We start from the raw sequence: 25,529 nt of genomic DNA, 5'->3' as shown, positions 1-25,529 counted from the left end.
CAGAAGTTCCTTGACCTACTTAGTCTGATGTATGTAAGTCCCTTCAGAGGTTTGGTTTATCTGAATGCCTAGAAAGTATTTTAGCTCTCCCATCTTGCTCATTTCAAACTCTGCCTGCATAGACTTGTGAATACAAGATTACACTCAAAGATGTTTTTGATTTATGGCAAACTCAAATGAGCATCCAAACAACAAGGAGGAATCAGAAAAGTAAAGCATTTGATCACTCATGAAAGCACAAGATGATCTACTATGCATACAAGTCGACTCAACACAAGCTGAACATGGAAAATGCAGAAAATCAGCAGTTAGGTCGACCTACTGTCAACCTAGGTCGACCTAAAATGAAGGAAAATCCATACACCTCTGCTAGGTCGACTCACAGACCATTTAGGTCGACTCAAAATGAAGAAATCTTCATATCAGTCTGTTAGGTCGACCTACATAGCAACTAGGTCGACCTAATCTGAGAAAATGTTCCCAGAACGCACCAGAAGAGGATTCTGGTCGACCTACTCCTTCAACAGGTCGACCTAACTGGGAGCAAAATTCAGCAAGCTCTGTTAGGTCGACCTAAGCACTACAAGTGGTCGACCTAACTGATCAAGAAAGTCCAAAATTCAGTTATTCTTGATTCCAACTGCTATGCATCATATATATTGTGCAAGGGTTAATTATTCAGTAACACCAATGACTGAAAGATACACAAACGCTTCTCATCTTCGTTCTTCATCATCTCCAACACAATTACACATAATCATTCTTGCGTTGCGGGTTAGTGATGAGTTCGATAACGTCCATGGAACGGAATTGAAGATTCCTAGTGGGTGAAGGTTCGTGGGGTTTGTTGGTGAATAAAATCTGCGGGTTTTGTCCTCCACGACGGGTGGTTCTTGGGGGTTTTTATCAAGAGGCGTTCATTGAGGATTCGGCTGAGTGTAACGATTGAGGAACGGGGAGTTCAAGGAATCAAGACACTGCAGAAGGGAATCGAAGTGAAGCTCTTGGATAACCTTGATCTTGCTCAAGATTAAGGGGGAAGAAGATTCAAAGGATCGACATAATTGGTTTATCGTTTATCGCTTTGTTATCTTCTTTGTATATACTACTTTCAACATTAATGAAAGATTACCCAATTTCAATTTGGAATTGGGGGCAGACGTAGTCGTAGCGAGGACGATCGACGAACTGCCTAAACAAATATCGTGTTCTTATCGCTTTTACTTTCTCTTTTACCTTCTGTTCATAATTGGTTATAAGTGCAAAATTGATCAACGATTCGAGTGTTAAAATTGTGAATTAAAGTTCTGCACAAACATCACAATTTACCACAACTTGAATCACTATCAATTTGAACGTATCACCAAGTGTTTGTGTTTTTGCTTAATCCAATCTTACTGCATTGCAAATCAAAGTTGTCAATCTAGAAGTTAATTGGATTTCAGTTGTTAAACGTATTGGTTAGCTATCGTATTACTTCACCATCAAATTCCACTTACGTTTTGGTTTTGAAACACATACGACCTTTGCAATAGCGGTCCAGAATAGACGCAAGTCGATTCAGAACCGCTTTCGCTCGAGTCTGTAGAAAAATCTGTAAAAACTTAGTGAGATCTATTCACCCCCCCTCTAGATCTATAGGCCAGCGTCTAACAAGTGGCATCAAGAGCCCTGGTTTATTCCGTGCTACGTGAAACACTTATTGGAAAGATGGCTTCTGGACCTAAAGGGGCACATAATAGAGCTCCAGTTTTCAACGGAGAAAACTACGGCTATTGGAAGGATTGTATGTGTGTCCATATCAATGCAATTGATAGGAACATCTGGACAGCTATTGTCAATGGTCCATTTCAGATCACTATGACAAATGCAGCTGGTGCAGTTGTTCCAAAACCAGAAGATACTTGGAATGCTGAAGATGAAAAGAAATATGCATACGATTGGAAAGCGAGAAACATTCTAATCTCAGCTCTAGGAGTTGATGAATACTATCGCGTTTCCCATTGTAGATCAGCTAAAGCTATGTGGGACACATTGCAAGTTGCCCACGAGGGAACGGATGATGTCAAACTAGCTAGGATCAATACGTTAACTCAAGAGTTCGAACTTTTCCACATGGAAGATGGTGAAACCATCGAAAGCATGCAGAAAAGATTCGTTCACCTGAAAAATCGATTAAATTCTCTTGATAGACCTGTTTCCAATGCAGTTGCTACTAACAAAATCTTAAGGTGTTTGAACAGGGAATGGCAGCCCAAAGTTACAGCAATTAAGGAAGCAAATGATCTAAACACTTTAGACATTACCACTCTTTTTGGTAAACTAGAGGAACATGAACAGCATCTTAAATGCCTTGACATGCATGAGAAGAGGACAAAGAAAGAAAAGAACATGGAGAAAGAGGTAGAGAAGAAGTCAATAGCTCTAAAAGCTTCGAGCTCCAAGACCTCAAAACGAGAGCCAAAGGATAGTGACACAAGTGATGACGAAGACTCCGATGATGAGGAAATGGGACTGTTTGTGCGAAGATACAACAAATATCTAAAGAAAAATGGAGCAAAACATTCCGACAAAGGATTGATCAACTATAGAAAGCAATCAAACATGTTCAAACAAGATGACGACAACAAAGGAAAGATCAAAGGTCTTTGCTTCAATTGTGGGAAAGCCGGTCACTACAAACCGGATTGTCCATACCTTAAGAAAGAAAGGGAGAAGAACCAAAGCAAAGGTCATAACAAATCTAAAAGAGCTTACATAGCATGGGAAAGTGATTCATCTAGTGAAAACTCGTCAAGCGATGAAGAAGAATCAGCAAACCTATGTTTCATGGCTCATCAAAACAAGAAAAAGAAAGCTGTAAGTCATCTTAAACCTGAACTCGTAGATAAGGTATCTCATTCTCAACTAAAACTTGCTTTTGAAGAATTACATAGAGATGCAATTAAAGCTTTCAAACTTTTGGCCTCAAACAAGAAAATTTTTTCATATCTTGAATCAAAAGTTGAGAAAACCGAAAGGGATATGGAAGCTTTAAAACAATCTATGCTAGACATTCAAAAGAACAAAGTTGAATTAGATCCTACATCATGGTTTGGTTGTGAGACATGTCACATTTGGCAAAAAGAAGTGAGAGATCTAAAAGCCAAGTTAGACAAGGCTCTACAACCAAAAGTGACTTTTGCGGTTGATCCAAACAAGTTCAAAAGATCGTATACTCCTTTATATAGTAAATACACTTTTGTACCAAAAGTATCAACTAGCAAAACTCCATATTCTCATCATATTACCTGTCATTATTGTTGCAAAAAGGGACATACCATTGAAAAATGCAAATTTAGGAGAATTTTAGTTCCTAAAGGAGTATTTCAATGGTTGCCTAAGTGCAACAAATTGTGTACTCACTACCAAGGACCCAATGAAAATTGGGGACCTCCCTCTTTAAATTAATCTTGCAGGAAAAGTGTCTTGACATTGCCGAAAGGTTGTGGTTCCTTGATAGCGGATGTTCAAGACACATGACTGGAGACCTATCTCTTTTCGTTGAGTTTCAAGCAAAGAAAAAGGGGTATGTCACCTATGGAGATAACAATCGGGGAGCCATACTTGGTAAAGGAAGTGTAGGTAACCCTTCTACCACTACTATAACTGATGTGCTGCTAGTAGAAGGTCTTAAACATAATCTTTTAAGTATAAGTCAATTGTGCGACAAAGATTTTAAAGTAATGTTTACAAATTCTGGATGCACAATAGAACATACTAAGAAAAGAGACATTATGTTTAAGGGCTTAAGAGTAAACAACATCTACATGCTAAACTTGGATGAGGTATCTAAGTCTAGTACCAAATGTCTAGTTGCTCTAGGCAATGACTCATGGCTTTGGCATAGACGTCTCGCCCACATAAATTTTGACTTACTAAATAAAGTTGTCTCAAAAGATTTAGTAATCGGCTTACCCAAAATGAAGTTTTCAAAAGATCATCTATGTGATGCTTGTCAAAAGGGAAAGCAAACAAAAACCTCTTTTAAATCAAAGAACGTGGTTTCAACATCACGCCCTCTTGAACTACTTCACATGGATCTCTTTGGCCCTTCAAGGACTAAAAGCATAGGTGGAAACACCTATGGTTTTGTCATTGTCGATGATTACTCGAGATTTTGTTGGACAATCTTTTTACCTAGTAAGGATCAAACTTTTTCAGCCTTTACTCAATTTGCTAGATTATGTCAAAACAAAATGAACAACAAAATAGTTGCAATTCGAAGTGATCACGGTGGAGAATTTGAAAACATTTCTTTTGAAAAATACTGTGATAAACATGGAATTGAGCATAACTTTTCAGCTCCTAGAACACCTCAACAAAACGGAGTAGTTGAACGTAAAAATCGTGTTCTAGAGGAGCTGGCAAGAACAATGCTGAATGAGGGTAATCTACCAAAGTATTTCTGGGCTGACGCGATTAGTACAGCATGTTATGTTTTGAATAGGATAACAATACGTCCTATACTGAACAAAACTCCCTATGAATTACTAAAGGGTAGAAAACCAAATGTATCTCATCTCCATGTATTCGGTTGCAAGTGTTTTGTTTTGAACAATGGTAAGGATAATCTTGGCAAATTCGACGCTAAAGCTGATGAGGGCATATTCCTTGGTTACTCACAATCTAGCAAAGCATATCGAATATATAATAAGAGATTACTTATAGTAGAAGAGTCAGTACACGTTTCTTTTGATGAATCTTATGCAAAATATGTCGAGAAAGGTCTTTCATTTAATGATGCAGGTCCATCCACTGAAGACATTGTCAAGGATAAGGAAGATGAAGATGAAAGTGTTGTAAAGAAAGATGCTGAGAGAGAGAAAGATGAGTCTCACAATGAAAATGAAAAAGAAAGCATCTCAAACAATGAAGAGCTTCCAAAGGCCTGGACAAACGTGAAAGACCATCCAATTGATAATATAATAGGAGACATCTCAAGGGGCGTTACAACACGCTCAAAGATAAGTAACTTCTGCCATCATTTTGCTTTTGTTTCACAAGTTGAGCCGAAAAACGCTAAGGATGCATTACTTGATGAGCATTGGCTAATGGCCATGCAAGAAGAATTAAACCAATTTAAACGGAATGATGTTTGGGACTTAGTCCCTCATCCGGGAGATCATCAAGTAATAGGCACTAGATGGGTTTTTCGTAACAAACTTGATGAAAACGGTGTTATTACTAGAAACAAAGCTAGATTAGTTGCCCAAGGTTACAATCAAGAGGAAGGTATTGATTATGAAGAGACATATGCTCCTGTAGCACGTCTCGAAGCTATTCGCCTCTTACTTGCTTATGCTTGTTCTAAAGACTTCAAACTATTCCAAATGGATGTTAAGAGTGCCTTTCTAAATGGCTATATAAATGAAGAAGTCTATGTTGCTCAGCCACCCGGCTTTGAGAATTACATGTATCCGACTCATGTTTATAAGCTGAAACGTGCTCTATACGGTCTTAAACAAGCCCCTCGGGCTTGGTACGAACGTTTGAGCAAATTTCTCCTTAGTCAAGGGTACTCTAGAGGTAAAGTTGATACTACCCTCTTTATTAAAAGAAAAGATAAGGATATTCTCTTAGTCCAAATTTATGTAGATGATATTATATTTGGATCCACTAATGCAAAACTTGTCAAAGACTTTTCTAAGCTTATGCAGAGTGAATTTGAGATGAGTCTCATGGGTGAGCTAAATTTCTTCCTTGGCCTACAAATCAAGCAACTCAGTCATGGAACGTTTGTGAATCAAACTAAATATTGTACGGAGCTGCTCAAAAGATTTGGAATGAGTGAAGCAAAGGAAATTGACACACCTATGGCAACAAATACAAATCTAGACAAAGATGAGAAAGGTAAAGAGGTTGACGTGAAATTATACCGAGGTATGATAGGTTCACTATTGTATCTTACTGCCTCAAGACCAGACATCATGTTTAGTGTGTGTATGTGTGCAAGATATCAATCTTGTCCAAAAGAATCTCACTTGAAAGCTGTCAAAAGAATTCTGCGATACTTACGTGGAACTACTACATATGGCCTATGGTATCCAAAAGGAAATGAGTGTCATTTGGTAGGATTCTCCGATTCAGATTTTGCTGGCTGCAAATCCGATAGAAAAAGCACTAGTGGAACGTGTCATCTATTCTCAAACTCATTAATAAGTTGGCATAGTAAGAAACAAGTATCGGTTGCATTATCCACTACTGAGGCAGAATATGTAGCTGCTGGAAGCTGCTGTGCACAAATATTATGGCTCAAGCAACAACTTCTTGACTTTGGTATTAAGCTTGATCACATACCTATCATGTGCGACAACACAAGCGCCATAAACTTGAGTAAAAATCCTGTCTTACACTCACGTACCAAACACATTGAAATAAGGCATCACTTTCTACGAGATCATGTAGAGAAAGGAGATGTTACTTTTGAACATGTAGAAAGCAAGAAGCAACTAGCTGACATCTTCACCAAACCGCTAGCAACGGAGCAATATTTCAACATTCGTAGGGAATTAGGGATACTCGATATCTCTAATTTGGGTTAATTACGTTTGTTTTCTCTTAATATTATTTCTTTACCTTATGTATATATCTATTTGTCTTGCTAACATCCTTTTTAGCATAAAGGTGGTTCATCATCAAGCCAGGCGTCATATTGAAAAAGCGGTAACGTAATTGTTGTTCACTTCCAAAAATATTATTGATACTATAATATGCTATCAATTAACATGCTTATAGTGACCTCATGCATAAAAACTGCTCCTGCTCACATATGTGTCTCATTCTACCATTAACTACCTTTTACCTACTACACTATACATGCTAGCATTATTATCTATGGTGCTCTTGTTATTCTTCTATTCTCCTGTTTCTCTTTTTGATGTTGTCAAAGGGGGAGATAAATACAATAGATGCTGAGTGTACGGGGGAGCTTTGTGAAGAGACTTCTTGGTTGAGAGATAGATGCTGGATGTACGGGGGAGCCTTGTTGAGTCTTCATCACTTACTACCAAAGCTTTTGACTATTGGTTTGCCATCATCAAAAAGGGGGAGTATGTGAATACAAGATTACACTCAAAGATGTTTTTGATTTATGGCAAACTCAAATGAGCATCCAAACAACAAGGAGGAATCAGAAAAGTAAAGCATTTGATCACTCATGAAAGCACAAGATGATCTACTATGCATACAAGTCGACTCAACACAAGCTGAACATGGAAAATGCAGAAAATCAGCAGTTAGGTCGACCTACTGTCAACCTAGGTCGACCTAAAATGAAGGAAAATCCATACACCTCTGCTAGGTCGACTCACAGACCATTTAGGTCGACTCAAAATGAAGAAATCTTCATATCAGTCTGTTAGGTCGACCTACATAGCAACTAGGTCGACCTAATCTGAGAAAATGTTCCCAGAACGCACCAGAAGAGGATTCTGGTCGACCTACTCCTTCAACAGGTCGACCTAACTGGGAGCAAAATTCAGCAAGCTCTGTTAGGTCGACCTAAGCACTACAAGTGGTCGACCTAACTGATCAAGAAAGTCCAAAATTCAGTTATTCTTGATTCCAACTGCTATGCATCATATATATTGTGCAAGGGTTAATTATTCAGTAACACCAACGACTGAAAGATACACAAACGCTTCTCATCTTCGTTCTTCATCATCTCCAACACAATTACACATAATCATTCTTGCGTTGCGGGTTAGTGATGAGTTCGATAACGTCCATGGAACGGAATTGAAGATTCCTAGTGGGTGAAGGTTCGTGGGGTTTGTTGGTGAATAAATGAAAGATTACCCAATTTCAATTTGGAATTGGGGGCAGACGTAGTCGTAGCGAGGACGATCGACGAACTGCCTAAACAAATATCGTGTTCTTATCGCTTTTACTTTCTCTTTTACCTTCTGTTCATAATTGGTTATAAGTGCAAAATTGATCAACGATTCGAGTGTTAAAATTGTGAATTAAAGTTCTGCACAAACATCACAATTTACCACAACTTGAATCACTATCAATTTGAACGTATCACCAAGTGTTTGTGTTTTTTCTTAATCCAGTCTTACTGCATTGCAAATCAAAGTTGTCAATCTAGAAGTTAATTGGATTTCAGTTGTTAAACGTATTGGTTAGCTATCATATTACTTCACCATCAAATTCCACTTACGTTTTGGTTTTGAAACACATACGACCTTTGCAATAGCGGTCCAGAATAGACGCAAGTCGATTCAGAACCGCTTTCGCTCGAGTCTGTAGAAAAATCTGTAAAAACTTAGTGAGATCTATTCACCCCCCCTCTAGATCTATAGGCCAGCGTCTAACAAGACTTAGCAAAATCCTTTCCCATAGAGGCATTAGATGTTCCAAATATAATACCATCAACATAAATTTGACAAATTAAAATATCCTTTTTAACAGTTCTATAGAAGAGAGTTGTGTCTACTTTTCCTCTTGTGAAACCATTATCTAGAAGGAAAGAACTTAATCTTTCATACCAAGCTCTGGGAGCTTGCTTCAGACAATATAATGATTTCTTAAGTTTAAAAACATGTTCTGGAGACTTAGAGTCATCAAAACTAGGAGGTTGGTGAACATAAACTTCTTCATCTATATAACCATTTAAAAAGGCACTCTTAACATCCATTTGATACAGAGTGATGTTATTTTGAGTAGCAAAAGAAATTAATATTCTAATAGACTCTAACTTGGCAACTGGTGCAAAAGTTTCATTATAATCAATACCTTCTTATTGACTATAACCTTGAGCAACCAGTCTGGCTTTGATTCTGATCACTTCACCTTTTTCATTCAGCTTGTTTTTGAAAACCCATTTTGTTCCAATGATGTTGAATCTTTTAGGTATTGGAACCAGATCCCTAACATCATGTCTTGTAAACTGATTTAACTCTTCTTGTATAGCAATAATCCAATCACTATCTTCCAGAGCTTCATCAATAGAAGTTGGCTCAATCAAAGACACTAACCCAAATAGAGACTCTGCGTTGCTCTTTAGAAATGATCTTGTTCTGATGGGATCATCTTTCTTTCCAATGATGACATCCTCTGGATGAGCTGAGTTGATCCTTGAAGATCTTCTGACTGTTGGTTCTTCATATATTCTGAGATTCTCTAAAGAAACATCAAATTTATCTTCAGAGTCATCCTTTCCTCTAGGTTCCTCATGATCTGGATCAGAGATGTCTATATCTGCAAAATTCTCATTCTGCTTTGGCTTTTCAATGCAAAGCTTATCATCAAATCTGACATGAATTGATTCCTCAACTATCAGAGTTTCAGTATTGTATACTCTGTAGCCTTTAGAGCGTTCAGAATATCCAAGAAGAAAACACTTCTGAGCTTTGGAATCAAATTTGTTTAGATGATCCTTAGTATTCAGAATATAACAAATACATCTAAAAGGATGGAAATAAGAAATGTTGGGCTTTCTGTTCTTCCACAATTCATAAGAAGTCTTATTTAGAATAGGTCTTATGGAGATTCTATTCTGAATATAACATGCTGTGTTAATTGCTTCTGCCCATAAATGTTTAGCCATATTAGTCTCATTGATCATGGTTCTGGCCATTTCTTGTAGAGTCCTATTCTTTCGTTCTACAACTCCATTTTGTTGTGGATTTCTAGGACAAGAGAAATCATGGGCAATACCATTTTTTTGAAATAAATTTCAAAGAATCTGTTCTCAAATTCACCACCATGATCACTTCTAACTTTTATGATTTTACATTCTTTTTCAGATTGAATCTGTTTGCAGAAGTCAAAGAACACATAATGTTACTCATCCTTGTGTTTCAAGAACTTTACCCATGTCCATCTGCTGTAGTCATCTACAATGACCAGTCCACATTTCTTGCCTCTAATTGATGCTGTTTTGACTGGACCAAACAGATCAATATGTAGAAGTTCTAAAGGCCTAGAAGATGAAACAACATTTTTAGACTTAAAAACATATTTTGAAAACTTCCCTTTCTGACATGCTTCACAAAGAGCATGTGACTTATATTTCAGATTAGGGAGTCCTCTGACCAGATTGAGTTTGTTAATCTGAGAAATTTTTCTCATGCTAACATGACCCAATCTACTGTGCCAGACCCACTGCTCTACGTTAACAGAAAGAAGGCAAGTAACCTGCTAGTTTTTAAGATCTGAAAGATCAATCTTATAAATGTTCTTTCTTTTGCCTGTAAATAGGATTGAGCCATCCTTTTGAATAAACAAGACTTTTGATTAAAGATTATGTCATAACCATTGTCACTTAATTAACTTATGGACAATAAGTTGTGAGCTAATCCATCTACAAGCAGAACATTAGTTATAAAGGGAGAGTTACCAATACCAATGGTTCCAGGGCCTATGATCTTGCCCTTCTAGTTCCCTCTAAACTTCAAGTCTCCTCCAGGTTTAAGCTCCAGACTTTGGAACATAGACCTTCTTTCCGTCATGTGACGTGAGCATCCAGAGTCCAAGTACCATGACATGTTTGTCTTTTGTGCTGTTAAGGAGATCTGCAACAGGGATAATTTTATCCTTGGGTACTCACATTCTTTTGGGTCCTTTGAGGTTAGTTTTTCTCATGTTCTTATTGAACTTAGATTTTTCATGGGGAGCATCAGAATGTGCAGCATGATATTTCCTAGTATGTGTGACATGTAAATTCTTAGGATGTGATGCGTATTTAATATCATGTGAGTGACCATACTAGAATTGTTTATATAGAGGTTTATACTCAATAACCATCTTGTCAACAGGTTCCAGTTTATATGGGATATCTCCCTCATATCCTATACCTATTCTCTTGTTTCCACTAACTCCATATATCATAGATGCCATCTGGCTTCTACCCATACTTCTGGATAAGAACTTTCTGAAACTCAAGTTATATTCTTTAAGAATATTGTTTGTGCTTGGAATAGAAGCATCTGGACTGAAAGATGTTTTCAGACATTCAACATCTTTTGTTAGTTTTAAAATTTTTTCCTTAAGCCCAGAGTTTTCAATCTCAAGCTTTTTAGTTTCAGATGCAAAGGTCTTTTAGAGAATTTTGTATTTGATACTAAGTTTGCTCTTGATTTCCAGAAGTTCTGAGAGACTAGAAGCAAGTTCTTCTCTAGATAGTTCAGAAAATACCTCTTCAGAATCTGAGTCAGATGCAGATTCTTCTTCACCATCTATAGTTGCCATGAACGCAATGTTCGCTTGCTCATCTTCAGAGTCTAACTCTCTATCAGTGGAATCTGAGTCATCCCAAGTGACCATCATGCCTTTCTTCTTCTCAAATATTTTCTTGGGCTTTTCTCCCTGAAGCTTAGGACATTCATTCTTGAAGTGTCCTGGTTCTTTGCATTCATAGCAGACTATGCCTTTTTTTCCAGATCTTCTGGGTCCAGAAGATTCTCCCTTTTCATGTTTCTTGAAGCTTTTAAATCTTCTCTGCTTGCTTTTCCAGAGTTGACTTACTCTTCTAGAGATAAGAGATAACTCATCTTCCTCTTCAGATTCTGAGTCATCAGATCCTTCTTCTCTTGCCTGAAAAGCGTTAGTACAGTTTTTATTATTTGATTTTAAAGCAATAGATTTACCTTTCTTCTGAGGTTCATTTGCGTCAAGCTCAATTTCATGGCTCCTTAGGGCGCTTATGAGCTCCTCAAGAGATACTTCATTCAGATTTTTAGCAATCTTGAACGTTGTAACCATTGGTCCCCATCTTCTGGGCAGACTTCTGAATATCTTCTGGACATGATCAACTTTGGTGTATCCCTTGTCTAGCACTCTCAATCCAGTAGTTAGAGTTTGGAATCTAGAAAACATTGCTTCAATATTTTCATCATCTTCCATTTTGAAAGCTTCGTACTTCTGGATGAGAGCCAGAGCTTTGGTCTCTTTGACCTAAGCATTCCCTTCACGAGTCATCTTTAATGATTCAAAAATATCATGGGCTGTTTCCCTGTTTGTTATTTTCTCATACTCAGCGTGAGAAATAGCATTCAACAATATAGTTCTTGCTTTATGATGATTTTTGAACTCTTTATTTTGAGCATCAATCGTCGCCTGTCTACTGATCTTGACTCCACTAGCTTCAGGATGTTTGTAACCATCCAACACCAAGTCCCAAAGGTCACCATCTTGACATAGAAAGTAGCTCTCTAGCCTATCTTTCCAATACTCAAAATTTTCACCATCAAAGACTGGTGGTCAGTTGTATCCATTGAAACTGTTAATACCATTGTTATTTTGTTCAGTAGGAGGTGGTATTGGAGCTGCCATTTGCGTGTGTTTTTCTCCTGAATCTTTTGTCTTACACTGTTAATTGCTTGCACCTAGAACCAAGGCGCTCCGATGCCAATTGAGGGAGTGAAAAACACTTAGAAAGGGGGGTATTGAATAAGGGTTGTTTCTTTTTGGCAGATAAAATAATGAACACAATTATTTTAATCTTGGTTCGTTTGATCTCAAACTACCTCCAGTCCACCCTCACAGGTGATTTACCTCCACTGAGGATTTAATCAACTAATAAGAAATGATTACAATGGTTCTCCACTTAGATCAACCTCTAAGTCTTCTTGAGTCTACAGATCACAACTTGATCACTTAAGGAATTTTGGTTTACAGAGATATAATCAAATACAAGAGACTAATATTGCTTCTAATAAAGCTGTAATCACCAAGTGATTTTTCTGTTAAGCTTAAGTTCTATAGCTCACTAAGATTACAAACGTGTGTGAGCTTGAAGATGAAGTTACTTCTTTTCTTTAGCTGTTAGAGTGAGAAAGTTCAGAGTCAGATAATGAGAGTATGTAAAATGAATGTAAGCTTTCTAACGTTTCTCCTTGCTGAATTCTTCCTTTTATAGGCATGAGAATATGACCGTATAATAGTACTACACAAAATGCTTTGCGTGTACAGTACAACATTGCATTTAATGTTTCACACTTTTGTCAACTACCTCGAGCCTTGCAATAATTGCTATTTCTGACTTTGGTTTTTGTAGCCATACTTCCAACGTTTCTTTTGTAAGACACACGGACTAGTCTAGTTAGTCTTTTCATCATTTGCTTTCTTCTGGACTCAGACTTTATGTATTGCTTTGATCATCATAGTTTCTAGTGCTTGGTGAAGATCATAACTTCAGCGCTTCAGCCTTTGGAAGTTCTTTAGAGCGTAATACCTTTAGAGCTTCATAGGTTGCTTCTACTTGTCATGATCTAAGAACTTCAACTTCATCTTCTGAGGTCTGCAAGACCATGTTCTGATGAAACAATCCAGAACATCTAAGACAGAGCATCTGAAAGCTAATTTAGTGCATACTCTTTTATACTTTTCCTGAAATGGAAAAACGTAATTTATTAGAGTACCACATTGTCCTATACAAAATTCATATCTAATGTTATCATCAAAACTAGAAAATATGATCAGAACATTTCATGTTTTAACAATCTCCCCCTGTTTGATGATGACAAAAACATATAGAATTGATATGAATTTGTATCTAGAATGAGAGATGAAACAAATGAAAGCATAAAGAAAATAATCAGAGCATGTCAAATCTATCTCCCCTGAAATAAATACCAGATGAAATTGCTATAAAAAGACTTCCCGGAGTATTTTCCATTTCAGAAGAGACTTTACAGTTGAGCTTTATCTGAGAGTGATTCAGAGCTTTCTTTGAACAACTTCAAAGCTTTGAGTTTCCCTTAGAGAGTCAGCGTATCAGAGCATTAACTTTTGTTTGCTTCAGATCTTTAGAATTTCATTCATTATCTTTTAGATCTTCAGAACATCAAATTGCTTTACTCCCATAAGCAGATAGAACATGTTTCTCCCTTTTTGAGATATTCAGAGCATTATCTTCTTGGAAACACTTTCAGATACAGAGCTTTGCACTTTTTGTTAGAAAATATTGAGACTTAAGCCCAACAACTGATATAATAAAATCAATTCAATTAATATGTTTCTCCCCCTTTTTGTCAGTCATCTAAAAGCATTATAAAAGATTCAGATGAAAGCAAAGAAAGGAAGGGAAAGAACAGTCTTTATTGATAAACAAAATGTTAACAAAACAGATCCAAGAAACAAATGAAAACTCCTAGAAACACAAGACACATACTAAGACAACTTAGAAGCTAAGAGGGCTAGGATGTTCTTGATCTCAGTGGTATCTTCTGCTTGTTTCTTAGAAGTCTCTTCAGACTTCTGCATCCAGGTCTTGATCTCTTGGTTAGTATCATCTTGCTTCGCCAGACGATCAAAGACAGCTTCTTGATTCTTCGGAAGTTCCTTCAGAGTATTCCACACTTCAGAAGTTGAGGAACTAGCAACAGAAGAAGAAGGGGCTCGAACCAATGACTAAGCAACTAGATTAGTGTCAAACCAAGAAAACAGAGTTTCCATGTCCCCTGTCAGCAGAACAAAATCCTTAGGAGTGAAAGGATATTGTTGTGGCTTCCAGACCACCATCGACAGAGGATTGTCAACTTCCATATCTTCAGAATCAAGCTCCATCTCATCAGCCTCAGATGCAGCAGCTGTAGAAGATTCAGCCTGCAAAGAGTTCCACTTTTTGAAATCCTGAAAGGCCTTCCAATGACTAAAGTCCAGAGCTAGACCTGCTGGACCAGGAGCTTCAAAGACAGATTTTCTGAAGATCCAGAACTTCAGCTTGCAGCTCTTTGGTAAACACGTCCTAGAGTTTTCCAACAGCCACATGATCCAGCTTATTGTCATGGGCAGCCTTCAGAATTTCCAACCTGTTATGTACCCTATAGTTAACTACCCTAAAACGAGTATCAATAGAGGGTAGATATGGGGTGGGTCTGATAATGGTTATTGGCTCTTGGGGTTTTGAAAGAAGGTATGGCTCAAAAGGTCTATCAGGAATGAGAAGGGGGTGGTTGAGATGGGTGCAGATTCTACTTCATGATCAGAGTCAATAATGACAACTGAGGGATCAGAAGAAGGATCTTGGCTGTGAGGGTGGTGAAAGAGAGAATTAGATGATGGAGAGGATGGTTCAGAAAAATCACATAAGACATGAATGTCAACTGCTGGTTGAGGATTAGATATTGGAGATGTCGGTTGAGGTCGGGGAGAAGATGATTGAGGTTTAGAAGGTTGAGGTTGTGAAGCGGAGAATCTAGTAGGTGGGAAGATAACATTGAGAGGTGGAGGGTTCAGAATGATAGGTTTAGGGGATTGAAATGGCTGTTTTCCTTTTGAGATGGTGGATGAAGATGGTGGAATATTAGAAGGTGGTTGTTTTTGTTGAGGGGGAAGTTCAAAATCAGAGTCTAAGATAGAATCATCTATCTGATCTATATCATCTATAAGTTTCTTAATCTCTTCAAATGATCTAGGGATTTTGAGAGAGAGAGGGTCTGTTGTTCATACTTGTTCATAAGTATTAACAGAAGAAGGTACAGAGCTAGATATAGAAATACCTGAACTTTTCTTCTTCTTTTTCTTCAGAGGATTGGAAGGACCTTCTCCAGTTGTCTTTCTCTTCTTCTTCTTCTTCTTCTTCTTGTTTAAGTCCTCAAGAGAGGGAATACTTCTGCCACGTAGCCACGCTAGATCAAACTCAGATTTGTCCCTTAAGCATGATTCTAGATAGAAGAGGACAAAGTCTGGATGTTCTTCCTTAAAGAATATATGAAAGTCGTCAACTGGGTTTCTTCTGGACAGAATATCACTGACCACTGTCTGTGGAGAAATGACCTTTTCAATCAGCTTCATTTTCCTCAGAGTATGGGCAATTAGAGTACTCCCACATACAGTTGTCAGATCTTGAACAGCGCCAGCTTTCTTCAGAGCATCTATTAGACCACTCTATGTCAGAATGTCTGATATCATCCTACCCATTGGAATGGTGTTCCTCTTGACTTTAGGATATTTCAGCCTCTCTTGCTCTCTTGAATCCTTCACATGAGTCCACGGATGATTGAACATAATATGAGGCAAATCAATCCTCTGACCCTTTCCAATGCAGTACAGGAGGAACTACTGGTCTTGATTAATGTAGGTTATAGAAACAGAAGACTTTCTATGGTTGATGCATCCTAGAATGATCTTTGCTCAAATCCTGTAGGGATCCTTCAGATCCTTGGTTTACTGAACCTTTACCAGATATAAAGATTTATAGGTAAACGGCTTCCTAGTTAGATCTTCCTGCAATTGCGGCAGTTACTCCACCCAATCCTTTGAGATTCAGTAACTTCCTGATGAGATTTTCAGTGATTGAAATATCTTGACCCAAAACGAATGAGATGATGGCTCTGGGGGTGATGGATGCATGAATCCAAAATTCTTTTACCAAATCTGGGTAAATCGGTCCAATGAGACAATCAAAATAGTTTGCCCAGCCTTGAACCATCATATTAGTTTTGATGTTGAAGCCATGTTCTTGAAGATTGTTGAAATCCACCATTAGTTCCGTAGAACTTCCAACTCTACAAACGAAATTAAACACGTTCTTGTTGGTGGTGTGAATGCTGGTGGTTGTTGTTGAGATGAAGCAGGTTGTTCTTGTTGTTTTTGCCGAGATGATGAAGGGTTTGATGTTGAAGAAGCCACTGTTGAAGAGAAGTTAAGAATTCTGGGTTGTTTGGGTTTAGGGTTTTGATAAAGGCAAAACAACGAACAAAAATGTAAAACTATGAAGAGATTGAAGGAGAGAAAAGAGAGAAAATGAAGATGGAATTAGATTATATAGACACAAATTTGAAAATAAAATGCAATGAAGTTCTAAATGCAACGGTTACAGAAAATGCATTTATGATGAAAGACGTTAATGGGGGTAAAATAAGATTTGAAAAGATTTTGCACAGTTACCTAGAGCGGCGTCTCATAAACTGCACGCACGCTTGTCCCTTCTGATGAACACATGGTCATCATCTTGGAGTAGTTGGTGACAGCTGTTTTACTTTAAACGAAGTTTTGAGTCATACTAGGCACATGAAACGTTAGAGATAACAATTTCAGAGTGTCCTTATGAACAAACACAATCAGAACATCTGATAATAAGAAAACATAAAAACATATTCTTCTGTCTTAAAACATATCAGAGCCTCACAGTCACTTCACTCAGGGCATAAGTCCATACCAATATTCTTCAGAATGAAATTAAACCTATCTTTAGCAAGGGGTTTTGTAAAGATATCAGCCCATTGATAGTCTCTATCTACAAAGTTTAAAGACAGAACACCCTTATGAATGTAATATAGGATTTTTAGAAAGACAGATAGAAGAAGTATTATCAAAGAATATAGGAATGTTATTCTCATATATCTGATAGTCTTCTAGCTGACTTTTCATCCAAAGCATCTGTATACTACATCCAACAGTAGCTACATACTCTGCTTCAGTTGTAGATAATGCAATTGTGGCTTGTTTCTTGCTGTACCAGGAGATCAGATTTCTTCCCAGAAACTGACAGCTTCCAGAAGTACTTTTTCTTTCAACTCTATCTCCAGCGTAATCAGCATCACAATAACCTACTAAGTTGAATTCTTCAGATCTTCTGTAAGACAAACCAACGTTAGTAGTACCTTTCAGATACCTGAGAATTCTCTTAGCAACAATTAAGTGAGTTTCTCTAGGATCTGATTGAAATCTAGCACACAAACATACACTGGATAAAATGTCAGGCCTAGAAGCAGTCAGATAGAGAAGAGATCCAATCATACCTCTGTAGATCTTCTGATCTACCTTCTTACTTACCTCTTCCTTACGTAAAATGCTAGTTAGATGCATTGGATTTTTAGCTTCCTTACAGTCTGATAACTTAAACTTCTTCAGAAGTTCCTTGACATACTTAGTTTGATGTATGTATGTCCCTTCAAAGGTTTGGTTTATCTGAATGCCTAGAAAGTATTTTAGCTCTCCCATCATGCTCATTTCAAACTCTTCCTGCATAGACTTAGCAAAATCCTTTCCCAGAGAGGCATTAGATGTTCCAAATATAATATCATCAACATAAATTTGACAAATTAAAATATCCTTTTTAACAGTTCTACAGAAGAGAGTTGTGTCTACTTTTCCTCTTGTGAAACCATTATCTAGAAGGAAAGAACTTAATCTTTCATATCAAGCTCTAGGAGCTTGCTTCAGACCATATAATGATTTCTTAAGTTTAAAAACATGTTCTAGAGACTTAGAGTCTTCAAACCCAGGAGGTTGAGGAACATAAACTTCTTTATCTATATATAACCATTTAAAAAGGAACTCTTAACATCCATCTGATATAGAATGATGTTATTCTCAGTAGCAAAAGAAATTATTAATCTAATAGACTCTAACCTGGCAACTGGTGCAAAAGTTTCATTATAATCAACACCTACTTGTTGACTATAACCTTGAGCAACGAGTCTGGCTTTGTTTCTGATCACTTGACCTTTTACATTCAGCTTGTTTTTGAAAACCCATTTTGTTCCAATGATGTTGAATCCTTTAGGTATTGGAACCAGATCCCAAGCATCATTTCTTGTAAACTGATTTAACTCTTCTTGCACACCAATAATCCAATCAGTATCTTCCAGAGCTTTATCAACAGAAGTTGGCTCAATCAAAGACACTAACCCAAATAGAGACTCTGCGTTGTTCTTTAGAAATGATCTTGTTCTGATGGGATCATCTTTCTTTCCAATGATGACATCCTCTGGATGAGCTGAGTTGATCCTTGAATATCTTCTGACTGTTGGTTCTTCATTTATTCTGAGATTCTCTAAAGAAGCAGCAACTTTATCTTCAGAGTCATCCTTTCCTCTAGGTTCCTTATGATCTGGATCAGAGATGTCTATATCTGCAAAATTCTCATTCTGCTTTGGCTTTTCAATGCCAAGCTTATCATCAAATCTGACATGAATTGATTCCTCAACTATCAGAGTTTCAGTATTGTATACTCTGTAGCCTTTAGAGTGTTCAGAATATCCAAGAAGAAAACACTTCTGAGCTTTGGAATCAAACTTGTTCAGATGATCCTTAGTATTCAGAATATAACAAATACATCCAAAAGGATGGAAATAAGAAATGTTGGGCTTTCTGTTCTTCCATAATTCTTAAGGAGTCTTATTTAGAATAGGTCTTATGGAGATTCTATTCTGAATATAACATGCTGTGTTAATTGCTTCTGCCCAGAAATGTTTAGCCATATTAGTCTCATTGATCATGGTTCTGGCCATTTCTCATAGATCGTAGAGTCCCATTCTTTCGTTCTACAACTCCATTTTGTTATGGAGTTCTAGGACAAGAGAAATCATGGGCAATACCATTTTTTTGAAATAAATTTCAAAGAATCTGTTCTCAAATTCACCACCATGGTCACCTCTGACATTTATGATTTTACATTCTTTTTTAGACTGAATCTGTTTGCAGAAGTCAAAGAACACATAATGTGACTCATCCTTGTGTTTCAAGAACTTTACCCATGTCCATCTGTTGTAGTCATCTACAATGACCAGTCCATATTTCTTGCCTCTGATTGATGTTGTTTTGACTGGACCAAACAGATCAATATGCAGAAGTTCTAAAGGCTTAGAAGATGAAACAACATTTTTAGACTTAAAAACAGATTTTGAAAACTTCCCTTTCTGACATGCTTCATAAAGAGCATCTGACTTATTTTTTAGATTAGGGAGTCCTCTGACCAGATTGAGTTTGTTAATCTGAGAAATTTTTCTCATCCTAACATGACCCAATCTACTGTGTAACATCCCGAAAATTCTTATTTAATTAATTTAATCAAGTTTTAAATTAATTATGGGAAATTAACATTTTGTTGAATTATGTGGAAAAATAATAAAATGTTAAGTTATTGGGCCATGCGGTGGAATTAGTAAAGAGGGGGTGTAATGGTATAAGAGCCCACTTCTAATTTTATGTTTTTCATAAAATAAAGGAAAACAAGAGGAGAAAGAGTTAGAACGTGAAAAACAAGAAGTTGTGAGAAGAGGAGCTGAAGAACGTAAAGGGAGAACAAAAGAGGAAGAGGAACCAATTCAAGAATTTGGCTAAGGTAAGGGGGGACTTGTCTAATTATCATCTATTATCGGGTTAGGGGTTGATAATACTGAATAGATGTGGAATTCGATTCGATTGAGTCATATGATAGGTTTAGGGATTGAGTCAATTGTGTGATGTTTGATCTCTATGTTTGAATCTATGATGTTTGCGTTGTTATGGTCTCAATTGATGTGTAATTGGTGTATTTTGAGATGTATTTTGTGTGGTTTGTGCATTCTAATTCCCTGGGTTCGTACTGGTATGAATTGGGTGTGTTTGGAATGTGTAGAATGCTGTTTTTTGCAGGTTGGGGTTTCTGAAATCGCCGGTTTGCGCCGCGTACATAGGGTTGGCGCCGCGAACAGGTGGGCAGAGTGCCAGGAAGTTGTGATACGCTCAGGTCGCGCCGCGTACCTGTGTTCGCGCCGCGAAGGCGTAACTTTTCCTTGCTTCGCGCCGCGTGTGGATGTTTGCGCCGCGAACAGTTTGGCAGGGAGCCAAGGAATTCTTGGGACGCTCAGTTCGCGCTGCGAACTGATGATGGCGCCGCGTGCTGTTGGTTTTGAGATATTTTTGAAAAGTTCAAAGATGCGTAACTTTTTAACTGTTGGTCCGTTTGATGTGCCGTTTCGAGCTAAACGAACCTTATAGGATAACCTATATGATGATGATTGAATGGTTTTAAAATGATGAAAATACATGTATGCTATTCTTATTGAATATGATGATTGGTGCAAATATGTGTATGTTTTGTATATGATGATGATGATGGAATTGTGATTGAATGATGTTAATATATATGAACATACTTGAATGATGATGATGATGTTGATGATTGATGATGATGATGGTATAAGTATGTTATATATGTTGCATTCATTCATGTTCATTGATGATACTGTATCCATAAGGGTGTGTTGGATCAGTGAAGGGCATGATTCCCATTGTGTGGAATCTGTGCTGGCAGGGCCGTATCTTGGACGATGTTGGATCGGTCATGGGTTATTCCCATTTGATGATGATTGGTACCACATGCATAGTGTCAGTTCATGCATATGCATAATTTATAACATGATTGGATGTATTCCAGTGTTGTAAATGTTGATGATGTGTTGATTGTGGTTTGACTTGTTGTGAATATCTGTTTATGAAACAATTGGGTGAATGATACAACTGTGATGTGTTGTTGCTTTATAACCTTATAACATTTGTTAATTATGATGAGACTCACCCTTACAACGGTGAGGACTAGCTCATGAGTCAGTGTCTTAGTTAGCGTCAAGTGTCGTGCTCTGATATTTGTAACACTGGGGACGCGATTGTTTAGAGTTTATGATTATGACTCTAGTTATGTTTTGATGTTTTGAAGGATAAGTTTTAAAGATGTTGAACTTAGTCCGTTATTGATAAATTTCCGCTGTGTGAACATGAAACGTTTTGAATTTATGTTGATTACCTCAGTGAATGCATGACATGACTGAATGATGTTTATTTATTATGAATTGTGGCACCCTTATTTCATGTACTCTGAATAATTGTTTTAAATTGTCGCGGGGTTAGTAAGGGGTGTTACAATAGTGGTATCAGAGCATAGTCGGTCGTTATAACCAGAGTCTTAGTGTTAGTTGTTTTCCTGTGTATGCGACTAGTAAGAGTTAACTGTCGATACTTCTGTTCTGATTAATTAGTTGTGATTTAAGCAGAATAATGGCTGGAAGAGGAGGAAGAAATGACGATGCTATCGCTGAGGCTCTGGGCATGATTGCTGGTGTGCTGGGAGGAAATGCCAATAGAGCTGCAATTGGTGCTGACAGGCAGCTGAACAGTTTTCAGAGCAACAATCCTCCATTGTTCAAGGGCACGCATGATCCTGAAGGTGCTCAGAAGTGGCTTAAGGAGATCGAGAGAATCTTCAGAGTCATCGATTGTGCTGAGGATCTGAAGGTGAGGTATGGTACTCACATGTTGTCTGAAGAAGCTGACGACTGGTGGATGACTACCAGGACTGAACTGGAAGCTGATGGTGTGGCTATTTCTTGGGCTGTGTTCAAGAGAGAATTTTTGAGAAGGTACTTTCCTGAAGACGTAAGAGGTCGGAAGGAAATTGAATTTCTGGAACTAGTCCAAGGTAGCATGACAGTACCAGAGTATGCTTCGAAGTTCGTTGAGTTGACGAAGTAATACGTTCACTAAAACAACGATGAAGCTAGTGAATTCTCGAAGTGCGTCAAGTTCGAGAACGGTCTCCGTGATGAGATTAAGCAGGGTATCAGATATCAGAGAATCCGGAGATTTGTAGACTTGGTGGACTGTAGTAGGATCTTCGAGGAAGATAATCTCAAGCTGAAGTCATCTCACTCTCGCGAGTTAGTTGACAGGAAAGGGAAGAAGCCTATGGATAAGGGTAAGCCATATGGTAGAGGTAATCCAAAGACTGGTGGTTGGAAGAAGCCTAGTGGGGGAGACTCCAGTGCTTTTGTCAGGTGTTATAACTGTGGTGAGGTCGGGCACCGTAGGAACGAGTGCAAGCTGAATCAGAAGAAGTGCTTCAAGTGTGAAGAAGTGGGTCATGTTGCCGCTGATTGTAAGAAGATTGTGACTTGTTACAATTGTGGTGAAGAGGGTCACATTAGCCCACAGTGTCCTAAACCGAAGAAGAACCAAGCTGGAGGGAAGGTCTTTGCTTTGTCTGGATCAGAAACCACTCCGGAGGATAGATTAATTAAAGGTACGTGTTTTATTCATGGCACACCTTTAGTTGCGATTATTGATACTGGAGCAACTCATTCTTTTATTTCTTTGGATTGTGCTAAGAGGTTGAATTTGGAAATATCTGAAATAAATGGAAGTATGGTTATTGATACTCCAGCGTCGGGGTCAGTAACTACTTCGTCTGCATGCTTGAATTGTCCGGTTGATATTTTTGGTAGGGAATTCGGGATGGACTTAGTGTGCCTTCCGTTGAAACAACTCGATGTGATCCTGGGGATGAACTGGTTAGAATTTAACCGTGTTCACATCAACTGTTTTTCGAAGACAGTGATCTTTCCTGAAGAAGTTCATTCTGATGATCTGGAGATGACGGCTAGACAAGTGGATGAAGCTATCAAGGATGGTGCAACAGTGTTTATGTTATTTGCATTGACAAATTCGAAGGAAAGAGTAGTAGGTAGCGAACTACCAGTGGTGTGTGAATTCCCAGAAGTTTTTCCAGAAGATGTGAATGAATTACCACCGGAAAGAGAAGTGTAGTTTTCTATTGATTTAATTCCGGGAACTAGCCCAGTGTCGATGGCACCGTATCGTATGTCGCCGTCTGAGTTGGCCGAACTGAAGAAGCAGTTAGAAGAATTGCTGGAGAATAAATTCATTCGTCCTAGCGTTTCTCCGTGGGGTGCACCTGTGTTGCTAGTGAAGAAGAAGGAGGGTTCAATGAGGTTGTGTGTGGATTACAGACAACTGAACAAGGTTACTATCAAGAATTGGTATCCCTTGCCGAGGATTGATGATTTGATGGATCAACTAGTTGGACCATGTGTGTTTAGCAAAATTGATCTGAGATCTGGGTATCACCAGATTCGTGTGAAAGACGATGATATTCAGAAGACCGCTTTCAGAACAAGGTATGGACATTATGAGTATTCGGTAATGCCGTTTGGAGTTACTAACGCACCTGTTGTTTTTATGGAATATATGAATAGGATATTTCATCCTTATCTCGGTAAGTTCGTAGTGGTGTTTATAGATGATATCCTAATATATTCTAAGAGTGAGGAAGAACATGCAGGACATCTCAGAATTGTGTTGGAGTTGTTAAAAGAGAAGCAACTTTTTGCCAAACTGTCGAAGTGTGAATTTTTGTTAGAAGAGGTCAGTTTTCTTGGACATGTAATTTCTAAGAATGGTATTGCTGTCGATCCTACTAAGATAGAGGCTATATCGCAGTGGGAAGCGCCGAAGTCAGTGTCAGAGATTCGTAGTTTTCTTGGTCTTGCAGGTTATTACAGGAAGTTCATTGAAGGATTTTCAAAGTTAGCATTGCCGTTAACTAAATTAACCAGAAAGGGTCAGGCTTTTATTTGGGATGTAAAATGCGAGGAAGGATTCCAAGAGCTGAAGAAGAGGTTGACTAGTGCTCCTATTTTGATTTTGCCGAATCCGACAGAATCATTTGTGGTTTATTGTGATGCTTCGTTGATGGGTTTAGGTGGTGTACTGATGCAGAACCAACAAGTGGTCGCGTACGCGTCGAGACAACTCAAAGTGCATGAAAGGAATTATCCGACGCATGATTTGGAGTTGGCAGCGGTGGTTTTTGTCCTGAAGTTGTGGCGACATTATTTGTATGGGTCGAGATTTGAAGTGTTCAGTGATCATAAGAGTCTGAAATATCTCTTTGACCAGAAAGAACTGAATATGAGGCAGAGAAGGTGGTTGGAATTCCTTAAAGACTATGATTTTAGTTTGAATTACCATCCGGGTGTCATACCCTAATTTTTGACCCCCCTGAGATGACATATCTTCAGGATTTTCATCAGGTCAAAGCAAGTACCCAGAGCAGTCACTTCTTCATCTGGCATTTAATCGAGGATGTTTAAAGACAAGAAAACTCAGGCAAAGGATCAATCAGTAGAAGGATTAGTCTCTAACATAATCATAGGACTCAAGAGCTTCATTTTCTCACCTATGATTGATTAGACACCCAGTCCTCTGAATACAGATTTACTCAGGTCACCAGACTAGGGTTTTTGAGCCTATCAAGGACTAAAATCAGGGATCACCTTTGGGAAACCCTAAAAAGCCCCAGGGGATCATTCAAAGACATCAATCATCTTCAAATAGCTCATATGACAAGATCCACTGGACATCACACCTCAATTCAAAGTCTACAGTCATTATTTTCATATGGTCGACAATTAGGGTTTTTGACCTAATTCACCAAGATAGTTGACTTTTAATCAGAGGCATGGATCCAAAACTCAAGAAATGATTCAAGAACCTCTACTACCTCAATATTACCCATTTACATCACTCATTTGAGGAGAAGATCTTGATTCTACACAAAAATCCAAAATCTCACTTTATCTAGAAAAAGTCAACTGTATGGGATCACCTTTGACTTTTAAGATTTTTGGTCAAACCATGACTTTCAAAGATCAAAATCATCAATATATGGATATTAAAGTCATTTGACAAAAGAAATTCAAAAAGAATCATCAAGGAGCAAAAAGTCGGGAATTAGGGTTTTTGAGGGCATTGTGGGAACTCAAAATTTCACCTACACAACTCAAAAAACTTCCAACATGAAAGTTGTAGATCTTGCAAAATAAAACAACATCTTACATAGGAACTTTTTTCAAAAGATCAACCATTTAAGAGTTTTGGAATTTTGAAGCTTTAGGTTATAAAAACTTAGAAATTTTTCTAAGTGTTTTTAACCTAGTTTTCATCCAACTTTGGGCTCATTTTTCACAAATTTC

This window comes from Vicia villosa, linkage group LG4 (genome assembly GCF_029867415.1).
Source record: "Vicia villosa cultivar HV-30 ecotype Madison, WI linkage group LG4, Vvil1.0, whole genome shotgun sequence".
NCBI lineage: Eukaryota > Viridiplantae > Streptophyta > Magnoliopsida > Fabales > Fabaceae > Vicia > Vicia villosa.
This window is presented reverse-complemented; position numbering follows the sequence as displayed.